Here is a 15,880-nt window from a genome sequence, read left to right as displayed (position 1 = left end):
TGCACTACCCGGGGGGCGGCCTGCACAACTGGCTCTTCAATGCCTCAGACACCATCAGTTCCCCCTCCCCCCCCAGATGTCCAAGAGCAAAGACCACCGATGTCCATTTCCCCACCAACATTCCAGGTAAAAATTAACCATGGGGAGCAAATTGTCTTACATGGATTCAAGTAAAACCTCATCAGTGTTTAAGCTAATTTATGTTTGTTGGTTTGAGATAGACCATGTTTATCAACATTAAAAAAAATAATTCTACCTATATTTACTGAAGGTCAAATCAGCTCATGTTATCTCTGTTCCAGTTTGTTAACAAAAGGATGGCTTAAAGTGACGGTTAATTTTGTCTCTCTCAATGTTTTCATGGGTAATTGTTAAGATAGCTTTCAAAGTCTTTGGTACCTAAAACATTAAAGTTTTGCTTGCATGATAAACTGAGGTTGAATTCACTGGATATCTAACTAGATAAGAGGCTAAAGCACTAATTACTAGATGTAGGTTTGTGCTTCTGACTTGTTACAGGAAAAATAACTAAGGATATTTGGAACTGTTGAAAAATATGCTTTGTTTTCTGGTGTAACCTAGAGTTCATAATTGGTTACTACTTAGTTTTCACTGGAGACTAAGGTTTCTAAGAGTTAAAATTCTGCTTGAGTTAAAATTTTACATGTAGTTAAAGAGTTAAAATTTAACATGTAGTTAAAACTGATAAAAATAAGAAAGGCAACTGTATATGCAAAAAAGTAGATAAAAACGAAAGATATAAGATAGGAAAATACATTTTTGTTGAAGGTAAAAGAAAGTAATTTTGTCCTAAATGAGACTGGTTATTTGGAGAAAAATGGCTTGGGACAAAATCTAACTGCAAAGAAGATTTGTAGAAGATTTGTGAAGGAAAATCTTTAAAAAGAAATTTTATGTGTGGTCAGGATGGACTAAAGTGAAAATAGATGGATTTTAAAAGTACACAGGGTTAAGATTAAAATTCCTCCTCCTTTGATCCAAAGGCAGGCGAATAGACCTCAACTTTGGCTCTTTAACTCCCTCCCTCAACAGCCAATGATCAATATGTAACTTACTGTTAGACCAAAATAAAATTAATGCATCCTATGACAACCAAGGAAATTTTGCTTGGTCACAGACCATACCCCCAAGGTCCTACAGGCAGGAAATGGAGGGATTTAAAAAACAAAAAACAAACAAAAAAACTTTACAAGGTTTAAGACAGTCAAAAGGGGATCTAGGTAAACTTTCTGATCCAATAAGTGTATAAAGGCTTTTCAGAATATTACATACGTTTTTGAGTTGACCTGGAAAAATATAATGCTTTTGTTAAATCAGACTCTTAATGAGACAGTTGTTTTTGGGGGGAAAAAAATAAAGGAAACCTAAGATTTAGCCCTTAAATTATGCTAAACTAGCAACTATTTTACAAACACAAAATGGGAGCCCAATGACCTTCCTGGAGAGGTTGAGAGAGGCTCTCATTAAATATATGGCTATCCCCCTTGACACCCCTTAGGGTGAAATGATTTTTAAGGACAAATTTTTCAGTCATTCAGCCCTAGATATTCAGAGAAAAGACAAAAATTGGCTGTTGGCCTTGAAGGGACCCTGGAGGAGCTCTTACAAGCTGCCAATTGGGTATATTACAAAGAAAACAGAAAAGGAAGCTTAAAAAAAAAATCTGAGGCCTTAGTTGTGCCCTTATGTGCTATGTCAGACCGGACTTCTCAAGGTCCTGGTTCCAAGTGCCATTTATATGGCCATTCAGAGCACTAAAATGAGAACATCCTCAGAGGGGACAACCAAAATAAAAACGCCATAAGCCATGCCCCTTGTATGGAAACAGCCACTGAAGATTTGACCTCTATCTCTTTGGATCTCTATCTGTGAGGGCTCAGATAACCACTGTCCCTAGAAGGGACTAACTGGCGCCTGGGGCTCTTCACGGTGGCTCCCCTAAACCAACGGTCTATCAGAAAGCCAGAACCTCAGGAACTCTGAATATAGAAGGAAAACTGGTTGATTTCCTTCTTAACACTAGAGCTACCTTTTCTGTCCTCCCTTCTGCTCCAGGCCAACTATCAAAACACAGCATGATGATTAGAGGCATCTTTGAAAAACTTCTATCTAAAGTTTTCTCTTAGCCCCTGGGATGTGTATGGGGAAACCTAATTTTTTCTCAGCCTTAACTAGCCTTGTAGGAAAGGGACATTATAACTAAATCAAAGACTATGGTGCTACTAACTCCAGGACAGATAAACAGTTATGTGAGTTTTTGAAAACTACTAGATACTGTAGGCTGTAGATGCCAGGGTTCAGGAGAATAGTTTGCTGCTATATCAATTATTAAAGGAGACTCAACTTGTAGACACTGTCTCAAGCCGCTGGAATGGTTACAAACAGAGCAGGGCAATTACTATTCCCAAGCTCACACAGCTAAAAGATTATTAAAACATACCATCAGGCCTTTCATTTAGGGAGGGACAAAACTTAATCACATGGCCCAAAGGATATTTATTAGAAAAAATTCTGCAAGTAGTTTCAGTCTATAAAGTATGTCTTAAAAGCAATCCTTTCAGGGCGCCTGGGTGGCTCAGTCGGTTAAGCGGCCGACTTCGGCTCAGGTCATGATCTCACGGTCTGTGAGTTCGAGCCCCGCGTCGGGCTCTGTGCTGACAGCTCAGAGCCTGGAGCCTCTTTCAGATTCTGTGTCTCCCTCTCTCTGACCCTCTCCCGTTCATGCTCTGTCTCTCTCTCAAAAATAAATAAACGTTAAAAAAAAAATTAAAAAAAAACAAATTTCAGAAAGTTGCATTCATTGGCTTTGGCTCTCTCTATATAGCAAGTAACACTGGTCTGCTCTTTGCTAGAGTGATTCCATTTTTCAGTAGACTTTGTAAGAAAAAGGTAGGCAGGACTCTGCTTCGGCTCAGTTGGTTAAGCGGCCAACTTCGGCTCAGGTCATGATCTCACGGTCTGTGAGTTCGAGCCCCACGTCGGGCTCTGTGCTGACAGCTCAGAGCCTGGAGCCTGTTTCAGATTCTGTGGCTCCCTCTCTCGGACCCTCCCCTGTTCATGCTCTGTCTCTCCCTGTCTCAAAAATAAATAAATTAAAAAAACGTTAAAAAAAAAAAAGCAATCCTTTCAACCACAAACTTGCTGTCCCAGACAATCAAGGAACTGGAGACTATCCAGGAAAGACCAACAATTTAGGTCTCACTCAGATGACAAGGTCAAAAAAAAAAAAAAAATTCCAACATCTGTTTGTATGGGTTAATACTTTTACTAATTGGGTAAAGGCCTTCACCTACAAGATAGAAAAGGCACAAAAAATAATAAAAATGCTGCTTTATAAAATAATACCCAGGTTTGGCTTAACTAAAAATTTATAAATTAATAATGGTAAATGGCTGCCTTGACTCTTTCTCTAGTAGAACTCCGGGCTCTTAAAGAAGTTTTACACATCAAAATAAAACAGACTGTCTGTGTGTACTCAGGAAAACTCTAAATAAACCTCACAAGCATTAGATGCTTTAAAAAAGATATTTTTAAGTTAGGGCCAAACTCTTGAAAATAGAGGCACCATTGATTGCTTCTCCTGCTTCTCCATCATCTGGGTTATGAGAGATTCCCCGACATACGTTGTTTACAAAATCAAGGTCTCTCCTAGATTATTTGACAGGTTTAGAAACTGTAGACATTATCTTAAGTTGCCATGTTGTTGTACTGGAGAAACGAATAAAATACTGTGCCAAAGACGGCCAACAGGACTAAAACAAGCTCTGGTCTCTGGCTTAGAGACTCCTCTTCCAGGTTCTCCCCCCACCTCATTGGAGGAAACCCTTCTGGAGGGCCAGCATCCATCACCAGCTCACGATTTATCCAGTTCTGACAGTGTGTCAGTCACACATTGGGTCTTTGTGTTCATTTTCACTTAATTTTGGGCAGAAGCCTGTGAATTAAGGGGGGGGGGTGTCACCCTCTTTTATAAATATGGCAGCAGAGGTACAGAAGGGTTTAGGCCCCACCTGCTACCTCGTTATGGCGCACCACTGTGGTGGGCCTCCAGCCTATCGGTCATCTTCAGCTCCATGTCCCTTGCTTCCTCATTCTATGTGGCCTTTGTTCCTGCTGTTTCCTCTGCCTGGAACAATACTCTGTGCTCAGGCAACAAACTGTCAATATCAACTCCTTGCTTCCTCAGGACCTTGCTGATGCTCCCAACAAAGTCAGATTTTCCCTGTAGAGTATGACGCTTACATGAATCTCTCCCTTAATGTAATTTTATGTGGATGTGTCACGGATTGGTATGTGTCTTCTCTGCTCCAGGAGAGCAAATTCTTTGTCTCCTGCTCCCTTGGAGCCCAGTGATTCATGCAGTAGGTGCTGAGTTCATGTGGGTTGGCTCATTGAGTGAATAATTGGATGAATGAATGATAGTCCCACGTAGAAAGTAGTGGAGTCCAGACTTTGCCTGACACCTTTGCCATGCAAGCCCACCTTCTCTCCACTATGCAATGTCTTTGTCTCCCGTCTGAATGCCCGTCAGGGCAATGACATCCATTCACACAAAGGTATCTCTGACTATCAGGGGATCCTTTTCTGGGGGCAGGTTGTGCTGGACACAGGGAGGAGAGAGAAAAGCGGTCATTTAAGGGCCTGAAGACTGTGGGAAGAGCTGGCCATTTGGGCAGCGGTCCCCAGGGCACACCTGACCTTGTCACTGCCTCAGGCCTGCTCTGCTTATCTCCCCAGAGTCAGGCAGCTGGAGCAAAATGAAGGAGGAAGTCTGAAGCTCATCTTCAGTTCTGGAACCTTCTCTTCCTCTGTGAGAGGCATCTATTGTGGGCAAGCTCAGGCTCTCCTGAGTTCATATCCACTTGGCCTGGCTCTCTCCTGACCTTAGGTTAGACTTACTCCTATACCACCATAGCCTCAAGGTCAGCAACTGGTTTTGCTGTATTTGGAAGCCCCAGTTTGTACTTCTATCAAGTGGGGAGTAACTTGGCTCCCCTGGGCAGCCCAGTGGGAGGTTGCCAGTAAAATCGCTCGGTGGTGGGCACGTGGCTGGGGCCTGACCCATTTTCATGTCCGAATCCCCTAGCACTGGGGTGCATGTAGTAGGTGCTTGCTGAGTGTTTGCTGAGCGAGAAGTTCGTTTGCATGGAGCTCAGCAGGAGTGTGTGGCCCCAATCTTTGTTTTCAAAAACAGGAGCAGGGACAGAGTTTGCTCCCACTGCTACCTTTTTGTGATGTTACAGACTTTGAAGCCAAGTGGCTTATTTTAAGAATGAGTTTGGGATTAGGGGTGAAAGCTTTTTAGTTTTCTTTTTTTGAATGTAAGCATTTTCAGGACTCTATTCATGATTCTTCCCCCTGTCCCGCCCCCCCCCCCCCCCCCAAATCTGGTATAAGATGTGAATGAATGCCAGAGTTTTTTCTTTTCCTTTTTTCTTCTCTTTTTTTTCTTTTTCCACTTTTATTGGGATTTGATTACAGTCCTGAGAATTCTCTGGGAGAACAGCTTCTGCTTTGAATAATAAACGGAGACAGGGAAATAGTGCACTGTCAGATTGTGAGGCGTGGGGGTCCGTTAGAGTCACTGGCGGGGAGAGCCGAGGGTTCAGCTCCTCCTCACCTGCAGGTTTCTTCCCCCTGGGGGAGCAGACTTGGTCTCACTTGGTCGCTTGGTCAGACTTGGTCACTGAAGTTGGATTCCTCTTTTCTTTCTTCTGCCCCCGCGGCGGTTCTCTGTTTCTCTACCCCGAGCACCCTTTAATCAGATCCACTCCCCTGAGGCGGCAGAGAGGGTCCAGTGCGGTGTGACTGGAGGCTGTGTTCACATCCTCTCCCCGCGACAGCAGCCCTGTGTAATGTACGTCTTAGTTCCAGAGGTCAGCCTAGCGGACCGAGGTTCAGAGAGCTCTCGTGACCCAGCCTGAGGCACGTGGCTTCATGGTAGCGTCCGATGCACATACGGGCCTTTCTCTTTATTTAAGACTGTGCCTCTTCCTCTTTCATTTTTGCTTTTTCTTTTCAAGCAAAATTGAGTGTCTGATGTGCTCTAGGCACAGCACACTGGGTGGGTTTAAAGATTCAAATTCCTTTGTGGTTCCCACTCCCTACCTGCAAGATGAATCTGTCCCTTTCTTGTCTCCATCTCATTCTGGATATCAAAGCGGGGTTTTTGGGGTTTTGTTTTTTGTGTTTTGCTTTTTGCAGCATACTAATCACTTCATCTTAATCTCAGAAAGGGCTCTTTGGAAACTTGGAATGTAGGTAGAGAAGGCAGTTTCCCAGAAGCAGAACACTTATTCAGGGTGTGTGCAAAGCGGTGCCTTTAGAAGAGGGGAGTGCAGTGTTGGAAGTATCTCAGAAAATGTTAGATCAGAGCGTGTTCGGTGGGCTTCGCTGCTGTAGCTTTTCCCACAACGGTGCCTCCTAGCTCTCCAAAGGGAGTAGATATAGCATGTGTTACATGCATTGTTTCCCAAGATCATTTCCCCAAGGAGCATCTTTTCTGAACTTTTTTTAAATGTCTGTTTATTTTTGAGAGAGAGTGGAGGAGCAGGCGAGACAGAGAATTCAAAGCAGGCTCCAGGCCCGGAGCTGTCAGCACAGAGCCCGACGTGGGGCTCAAACTCATGAGATGTGAGATCACGACCTGAGACAACATCAGGCGCTTAACCGACTGAGCCACCCAGGCATCTGGAGGAGCGTCTTTTCTAACATGTTTTTGGAAGGCATTTGGGAACGTTAGGGCCCAGTTACACACCATTTTCATTACCCATGCACTAGCTGGTGAAGGGATCAGGGAAGCCTGGTTCGTCTCATGGGCCTGTCTGGACGTGCAGTCTGCAGGGGCTGGAGGGGAGGAGGTGATGCTGTGTAGCTGTGGGGTGCGGCGAGCCTCTCCACGGCCCGCCAGCCTTTCAGTCCTGGCTCTGACTGGCTTTCCACTCACCCCCGCTGGCCGGGGTCTTGGGGTGAGCAGCGCTGTACCCCGGCACTTGGGGCCTCTTGCACAGGCAGTCTCAAGGAGCTGGCGGTTCTCATTCTCTCTCAGATTACCTTCTCTCTCATGTTCTGTCTGGCTGATTGTTATTTCTCTGTTTCTTCTTCCGTCCCATTGCACTTCTCTCTCTCTGTTCTGTGTCTTCCTTTCTTCCTGCCTCTCTTTCTCTCTGCTCCTTTCGTTCTCCCTCTGCCTGTCTTTATCTCTGACTCTCTCTGACCACCCCCCTCTCTCTCTGCCACTTCCTGTGTGGGCCTTGGTCTCTGTCTGCCTGTCTGTCTCTTGCTCATGCCTGAACCCTTCTCTGCAGCTGGCTCACTCTGTCTCTTCCCTCCCCACTCCTTCCCATTTTCTCTACCTCAGTGAGCGTTCACATTGCCGGGTGACACGAAAATGCCCACTGTGCATTGCAGCTTCCTTGACAAGCTGACATCCTTTCCATTTCTTCCTTGTTGTCCCACTTGTGTGTTTTGCACATGGCCCCTGTGCAGTGGTGTACCTTGGGACCAAGTTCCCCAAAAGCCTTTGCAGACTCTCCCCTCCTGCCTGCTCCAACATTGTTCCCCTCTCTTCTGCTGAACTTCATTTCCCATGCAGACTGGTAGCTTCCCTGAGACGGGTCTTTGTTCATTGCCCTCTCCTTGGGATGGCACACGGAGTCACTCCCAGAACATAGGATGTATAAATCTGACTGCATACCTGTAGTATCTATGGTAACACTCTGTTGACCACCATACTTGGTTAAACATTAAGGTACCTTCCTGGATCCTGCTGGATAACACTCTTGCTGTTGATCCTTGCTCTAAGCTGCTTGGCGTTTCCACAGGACACCCTCCCTCTAGTGTGGAAATGACTGAGCCTGGTGGGAGAGAAAGACAAGTAATTTAAAATTCAAGGTTGGGATCGATGCGGGGGGAAAAAACTCATCCCGAGTTTTTTAATATGGCTCACTTGGAAATGAAATGCTTCCTGGGACTTGGTTGGTATCATTAAAACTTTCAGAGGGATTGATTTCATTTGTGGGCTGATACTATTTAAGTACAGAAGCTTAATAAGAAATCTATTTTTGGGGCACCTGGGTGGCTCAGTTGGTAAACCATCCGTCTTTGGCTCAGGTCATGATCCCACGGCTTGTGAGTTTGAGCCCCACGTCGGGCTCTGTGCTGAAAGCTCGGAGCCTGGAGCCTGCTTCTGATTCTGTGTCCCTCTCTCACTCTGCCCCCTCCCCACTTGTGCTCTAAGAATAAATGAAACATTAAAAAAATTTTTTTAAATAAATATATTTTTCAGCTGGGTGGCACTTGCAGAATATCTAATGATCAGGTACCAAATTGTCTGCTGCCCCACAGTTATTTTTCAAAGTGCCATTTAAGAGACGTTACTAAAACTATGTTGCACCTAAAGGCTTAGCTTAGAAATGTTAGTTTTTGACCCAAAATCCTCCAGAAAGATTCCCGCAGAACCCACTTTAGACCTCTCTGTGTTCCAGAATAAAAACCCGTCTTTCAGCCCAACATCTTTTTCCGTCCATGGGCAAATACCCCAAGTGATCACAGGCTCCTTGCCGTCCAAGCAAAGAGTTCTTCAAATCGCCAGTCTCTTCCCACATATGCCTGGGTTAAACTCTTGCCCCTGGTTTATGCCTGGCTTGTTCACCATCATGGGTAGTTGGGTTCCATGGGAGAGCCTGAGGCGCTACAGTTTGGGGTTCAGGTGGGCAGTGCCTGGCTACCCAGGGTTTATGGGTGTGGAACTTTGAAAATACATTTTCTTGAAGATCAGGGTTTTGTGTCTGTTAGTAAATGCAGCATCTGCAAGCTTTGCCCCAAAGTGGGTCCCCTTTGGATGCAACCAGGAAACACTGGCAAGGTACAGAAGGGTCCAGATTTATAAACCTCGTGCTCCATAATGATTTCAGCTGTGCATTGAGAGAGGCATTTGCTGCCCTGGCTTAGGCCATGTGTTGGTCACTCATGTTATTTGTGGCTGTCTTACATAGAGCATGGGCCCACTGCAGGGATGTGGCAGACATGGGAGATACAAGCTCTGCCTTTGAGGACGTGAGTCTTTTCTGTGACTTGCATGTTTCTGGTTAGACAGCATTGTGACTTGGCTTGGAAACAGAGGTCTACACGGACAGAGTTCTAAATCTGGCACCTTTCCTGCCACGGATGCCCAAGAAACAGAAGCCATGATTACAAGGCAGCTTTTGGCCCCCCATGTTACCTATTCTTCCTTCCCCAGCACAGCTTTGCCAGTGGCTCATTTGAATTTGCTGCCCGCAGCCCCACCAGCAGAATCGGCAGTCAAGATGTGCCTGTGCTCACAGGCATGATGCCCCCATTTTATTTACTACCAAGTCCTTCCTGAAATAAGCCTATTCTTCCTTGTTTGTTTCCATCTGACCCGGAAATTCCCATTTGGATGAAGCAGAGTCCTGCCCTCAAGATACACACGCATGATTGGCACCAGCAAGGCCCACTCTTACTTAGCTAATGAGGTAGTTGTGACCTCACTCTGCCTTCTGCAGAAGCTGCTCCCAGACTCCACTCCTGCCTCCCACAAAAAGACCCTGTGTTGTTTTGCTCCCCACCATTGTGTATTTTATTGGCATGTAAATTTCTCAGTAGGATGTCGTTAGCATGGAAAAGGAGTGCCCGTGATTGGCCACCCACTGGGACTCCCCTATGGGTTTGTCTGGGCAAGGACCTCTGTCCCACTTGGTTGGAATGAAGCACTGTCCTTGACTCATTTTTGTAGCCCTCCCCATCCTGTTCTAGTCTGTCCCCACCATGCCTTATAAATGTTTTTGACCAAGACATTAAACCCTAATGTAATTTATTTTATTTCTTCTAAATTAACACATTTCTGAGGATACATAAACACATGATTTTACTTGTACAAACCCTCTAACTGGATATATTAATGTATTTATTCCTTAATAAACTTTTCTATGTGATAAGAGTTCCCTTCCCTACCAATTGCATGTGACGTTCTCCATTTTTATTTTTTAGGTTCCTTCCTAATTTTTATAATCTTTTTTTTTTTTTTTTTTAAATAAAGGCCCATTGGTACTTCCTCTTCTCCTGGCCTGTCATAAATTTAGGGCTGTTGTGTTGGGCAGTGAACAGTCTGAACTGAGTGGCATCTGGGCACGAAAACGATCTTCCAGTTTCCTGTGAAAGCTTTCCCCATATTCTTGAAGTAGATTTATGTAATCTCTCAGTAAAAACAAATGCTGTTTTTGCTCTGTACTTCTTACAAGTTGAGTCTCTGGCTAGTTGAGTCTTGGTTTGTGGGATCCTGAGTAGATTATGCCTCGGTATGTTGCTGTCCATCTTTGAGGAGATTATGTGATTGGATTGGAACAGATGCTTCTTGGTAAAGGAATCCCTGATGAATTTGCAAAAAGCCAAGCCATTGGCTCCCTTGATCTGTTCTTTTGGAAATGACCTCTTCTTGATGTACAGGCGCCATCTTGGAATTGCCTATGGGGTTCTTGAGTGCCCCCCCATTGCTTGTGGGGACTGCAGAGATGCTACCTTTATTTTTGAGGAGAATGATTTTATTGACCAGGATTCAAGTGGTTTTCTCCCAGATACTCAAGGGGCTGGTCTACACCAAAACGGGGGGTTGTGGTTTGAGTGGCGTTTCCAGTGGGGCATTTGCAATATGACTGAACCAACGTTTCCGATAAAGTTGGAAAAACCTCAGGTCCCCTTAGGTTTTTATTTCTTTCCTGGGAACGTGGCTTTCTGCTTGCTGTCCTGGAGTCTCCCTGCCTGTGGCAGCATGCGGGTGTGTACACCTCAAATGGGAATCACCTCCCTCCTGTTACCAGAAGGTCCACAGCCATCGGTTGCTCCCAACACCTTGATATGGCACTGACATCTTTTTAGCTTTGTTGTAAAAAGAATCTGGCAGCTGCCGAAACAGCACCTGACTCTCATCTTCTCCCTAACCTCTTACTATTGGCCCTTGGGTCACAGAGCTCTGCCCCTTCCATTTGCTCTTCATTCTGTGTGCAGGGCCTTGCTTCTCTGCCTTCTGAATTTCGGAAGACCTACTTACGTTTTTTTCTAAGTGACATAAACAAGAGTATGTTTTTGAAAGAAATTAAATAATACATATATATATATATATATATTGGATAGAATACAAAATACAAGTGCCCCTCTCCCAGAGATCTTTCCTGTGAAGAGATTTGGTATCTATCCTTCCAGATATACTTACGCGTTTACATAAAGACAGATGTATGTACCTATACTTGACTATTTTTAACAGCTGATTGGAACTGGCTTTCTCCATTCATGAGCATGAGTTGGGATCTCCTTCCTTCCCTGTCTTCCAAATTTTTTCAATCTTTCAGAGACCAACTCGTTCTCAAGCCCTTTGTGGCCTGTAGGTACTGAGTGGTTTGTATTTTTAACTTTCTCTGAATTCTTGTAATCCTTTTTCTCCCCTGGGCCACCCCTTTTGTCTAGTTTTCTTATGCCCTCCCTTGTTCACTGGTTTGTTCTGTTGACCCACACCCAGTTCAGTTCTTTTGCCGCTGGACAGAGGTTAGTTGTACAGTGGAGGGAACCCAGAGATATGTTCACATGCAATTGTAGTAGAGTGTGGTTATGTGTGACAGTTGGTTGGCTCTTGAGACATGATTGTTGAATGAATGAATACACGAGAAAGAGTTCTGTAGAAGTAGGTGTAATGGTGGCACAGGGGTGGGTCAGTTAACTGGGACTGACTGGGAAGGCTTCAAAGAGGACATGTTTGTCTTGGGTTTTGAAGGATGAGTAGAAATTGGTCAGGAGGATGGGCCTGTTAGAAGGAACAGTGGTGTAAGTCAACACAGTTTGTTTATATTATCCGCTGCTTTGGAGGGAGTATCTTTGTGCTTCTGCATCAGATAATGAAGTCCTTAAAAATGGGAGAGGCATTTATGCTCTTACCTATGGCCGCAGATTACATTTATTGAGCACTTACTATATACCAAATTCTTTATCAAGTATTTTATGTGCAGCAGCAAGCCCGTGGAGTAAGTGTTCTCCTGTCCATTTTAGGGATGAGAAAATGAAGGCACACGTAAAATAGATACTGTCCCCAGGTCCTTGTGATGAGTAAGGGATTGAGCTGGTAAGTATCCCCTTTTTTCAGTCTTCATCTGCTCATCTTTAAACAGGACTGTTGGGGGGCAAGGGAGTGCCTGGGTGGCTCAGTTGGTTAAGCGTCCAACTTCGGCTCAGGTTGTGATCTCACAGTTTGTGGGTTTGAGCCCCGTGTCGGGCTCTGTGCTGACAGCTCCAAGCCTGGAGCCTATTTCAGATTCTGTGTCTCCCTCTCTCTCTGTCCCTCCCCCACTCATGCTCTGTCTCTCTCTCTCTCTCTCTCTCAAAATAAATAAACTAAAAAACCAAAACTTAAACATGTCTGGGGGTGCCTACCAGAGAGAGTTATATGAGGTTTGAGTTAAATGAGATAATGCTTCTAAATCATGCACAGCAAGGGGTCAGATACCACCTTCTCATAATCCTGAATAAAATACCACCCCCGTGCTTTATGTTTCTACCTAGCACTTACCCCTCCTTGGTGTAGAGTTGTTTATTTGCCGTCTCCCCCTTCATCATTTTATACTTGACTGTGTCCCTCGTGCCAGGTAGAGACTTTTAACTATTTGCTGAATGAATGAATACTAGTTTCTAGTTTCGTCACTGTAGCATCTGAAGTACAGATGCCCAGAAAATACTCGGTGAATCTGATTGAAGGTAAACATTTTATGCCAGTTCTATACGCCAGCAAGGGACCATGGATTTATGTGTCACCAGATGATCAACATTGCTGTTTCCTTTTTTTGTTTGTTTGTTTGCGGTCATGTATGAGGAGCTATCCTATGTCTCCCACCCCTGATTTTCCTGATGTCTCGATTTAAACGGTTTCCAATTTGAGTATGCAATTATGCATCAGTCACAGCGATAACTCGTGCTTTCCTTGGTGGCTTGTCAGAACAAGTTAGAGCTTAACTGGAGAAACAACTCTTGGGAGAGCAAGGGCTGGCTGGAGAAGACGTGCCCCGTCTGCCCCCCGGCCCGCATCTGGAACATCACTTCTCCACCCAGATGCTGGTCCCAGTCTTGCCCCTCCCCCAGATTCAGTGTGGATGGTGCCTTGTTAGTGCCCTCTGTGTGTCGGTGGCTGACCGGGGCACTGGTGATGCAGAGAACAGGTCCCAGACTGTCCCCTGGACCCTCAGTCTGCATTGTGGAGGAGAGCCCCATGTGAGCTGAGCTCTGCCCCTAGCCTGGGGAGTGTCTATTGCTCCGCATCTTGGTGTTCTGACAGGACACACCAGGGAGGAATGCCTTGTCCTCAGATCCGCACTCCCCAAGGTGTGAGGCATGTGGTCCTGCTGTTAGGTGGGATCATTTCAGGTGGCTCACTAGCCCAGTGTTAACCAACATGGGCCCTGCAGGGGAAGGGAGTGGTTTTCTTTGCAGGGGGCTTTCAGCAGTGCTGGCGTCTTAATCGCTTCTGTGACTCCCTGACACAGTGAACGAGGGCCTCAGGGTCAGGGTGCTGGCCGGCCATGGTGTCTGGAAGTCTAGATGCTGCGGCTCAACCCCAGGTCATCTGGCCTTGTGTCTCTGGAGCATGGCCAGGACATCCTTTGGTGACTTGGGTGATTCTAAGGCAGATAGGGTTCAGAACCACTGACCCTTCAAATTTTAGAAAGTTGCATTCATTGGCTTTGGCTCTCTCTATATAGCAAGTAACATTGGTCTGCTCTTTGCTAGAGTGATTCCATTTTTCAGTAGACTTTGTAAGAAAAAACGCAAGTTGATTTGAGAAATAACACTAGTAAACAGTAGTGCAGGCGATACGTGAATGTGGCGCTGTGATGCTGTGCTTCGTGATGGACTCCAGTTTGGCAAGTATTCCTCCAGTCGATCATAGCGTCAGCATTTGAGGCACCATTATTTTGGCTCCCACAGAATTCCTGGGGCTGATTCCCCTTAAGGGATAGCCCCAGACACCACCCACACAGCTCACTAGCGCATCTACTCGGGGATTCTCCTGGTTATCTATCTCCGCATAGCAAATGGTCCCAGAATGTAGAGGCAGAAACAGCATTTTGAAATAACTATATTTTATGGTCTGACAGGAAGCTGGCTGCACTTGGCCCTCAACCTCACAGGCTGCAGACTTCTCAAGACCCAGGCAGAGAAGGGTCTGCTTCCTGGCTCACGCGTGTGGTAGGTAGGACTCTGCTTCTTGTGGCCTGCAAGACCCAGAGCCTTAATACCTCTTGGGTTAGGGGCTGGAGACTGCCCTCCTTTCTCCCTACCCAGGTTCATTGTGGCCATTTGCCTCATCAAAGTGAGCAAGCCAAGAAAGTATAAGATGCTAGCCAGACGGAGGTCAGCTGTAACCAAATCTCCAAAGTGGCACCCCATCACTTCTGCCCTCCCTCTTCGTTAGAAGCCAGTCACCGGGGCCCCCATACTCAGGGAAAGGGGACCACACGGGGCAGGAAGGTTACGAGATGGGAGCCACCAGGATGCGTCTGGGGAGGCTGCTATGCACAGGAAACTTGCTGAACACACCTGCTCCTTAATGTCCCCATCACCTTCAGGGGCGCCCCTGGGGGAGAGTTCTCGCAGGTCCCAAAGCCAGGAGATGGGCTGCTTCGAAGCCATCACAGGTGTATTTTGTGGGCAAAGAGGATCTTGGAACTGGTTTTACTTCACTTTTTGGTCAAGAGGCATCTGGGCCAAAATGACTGCTTCTCTTTAATTGATTGTGTAGAAATAAGTGATTATGTAGAAATGGACAACCTAGAGCTCCCATGGCAGGACTTTGTGTGCAGAGCCTCCCCACTCCAGTCTGGAAGTTCTGTTTCTGTCTTTATCTCATCCCTACCTCTTTCTTGCTTGCTTTATTCTTTTTTTTTTTAATTTTTTTTAACGTTTATTTATTTTTGAGACAGAGAGAGACAGAACATGAATGGGGGGAGGGTCAGAGAGAGAGGGAGACACAGAATCGGAAGCAGACTTCAGGCTCCGAGCTGTCAGCACGGAGCCCGACGCGGGGCTCGAACTCGTGAACCACAAGATCATGACCTGAGCTGAAGTCGGACTTAACCGACTGAGCCACCCAGGCACCCCTTGCTTGCTTTATTCTACCCCACCGCAGATACTCTCGTGTGCCTGAAACTTCACGTGTCTTGGGGTTTGGAGAACATGGTATCTGGAGTTGTGTTCTGTTCAGGGTGGTCTGTGGATTTTTGAAGCACAGAGGTGACCACAGCACCTCCATCCAGGTGCCTGGGGATTCCAACCAGGAACAAGCAGGCAAGGCTGGCATTGAAAGCCCCCAGCTGGCTGGCATGCAGCAGAATCACAACTCACAGCCTGAGATACAGTGGCCACAGCTTCCTGTGTTCCACAAGCCTCTCTGCCTCAGTAACAGCATGGTTTTGGACAAGGTGTGTTACCTCTTTGAGCCCCACTTTTCCCATCTATAAAATGGGGTGTAGGGCTTCAGTCAGAGGAGGCTGGGTTATTTTGTAGTACCAAACAGCTCCAAAAAGTCAGTACAGAAAACACAAAGGTTTCCCTCTCAGTCACATTCCCCGTCCTCACGGTTGGCTGGGCTTCTGCATCATCACCATCTTCACACCCAGACCCAGACCACAGAGAGGAAAGAGCCTGGCCAAGCACTCACACTCTGTCTCAAAGCTTACACCCAGGTAGGGCACACATCACTTCTCTCTTCACTGGCAAAGCACGTTCTACTGAAGCATCTCAATGCAAGTGGGAGGGGAAGTACAGCCTTGCCAGCATCTGGAAAGAGCGTCGTGGGTAGCCT

Source organism: Prionailurus viverrinus, chromosome A2 (genome assembly GCF_022837055.1).
Source record: "Prionailurus viverrinus isolate Anna chromosome A2, UM_Priviv_1.0, whole genome shotgun sequence".
In the NCBI taxonomy this organism is placed as follows: domain Eukaryota; kingdom Metazoa; phylum Chordata; class Mammalia; order Carnivora; family Felidae; genus Prionailurus; species Prionailurus viverrinus.
Note: the sequence above shows the minus strand (reverse complement) of the source record.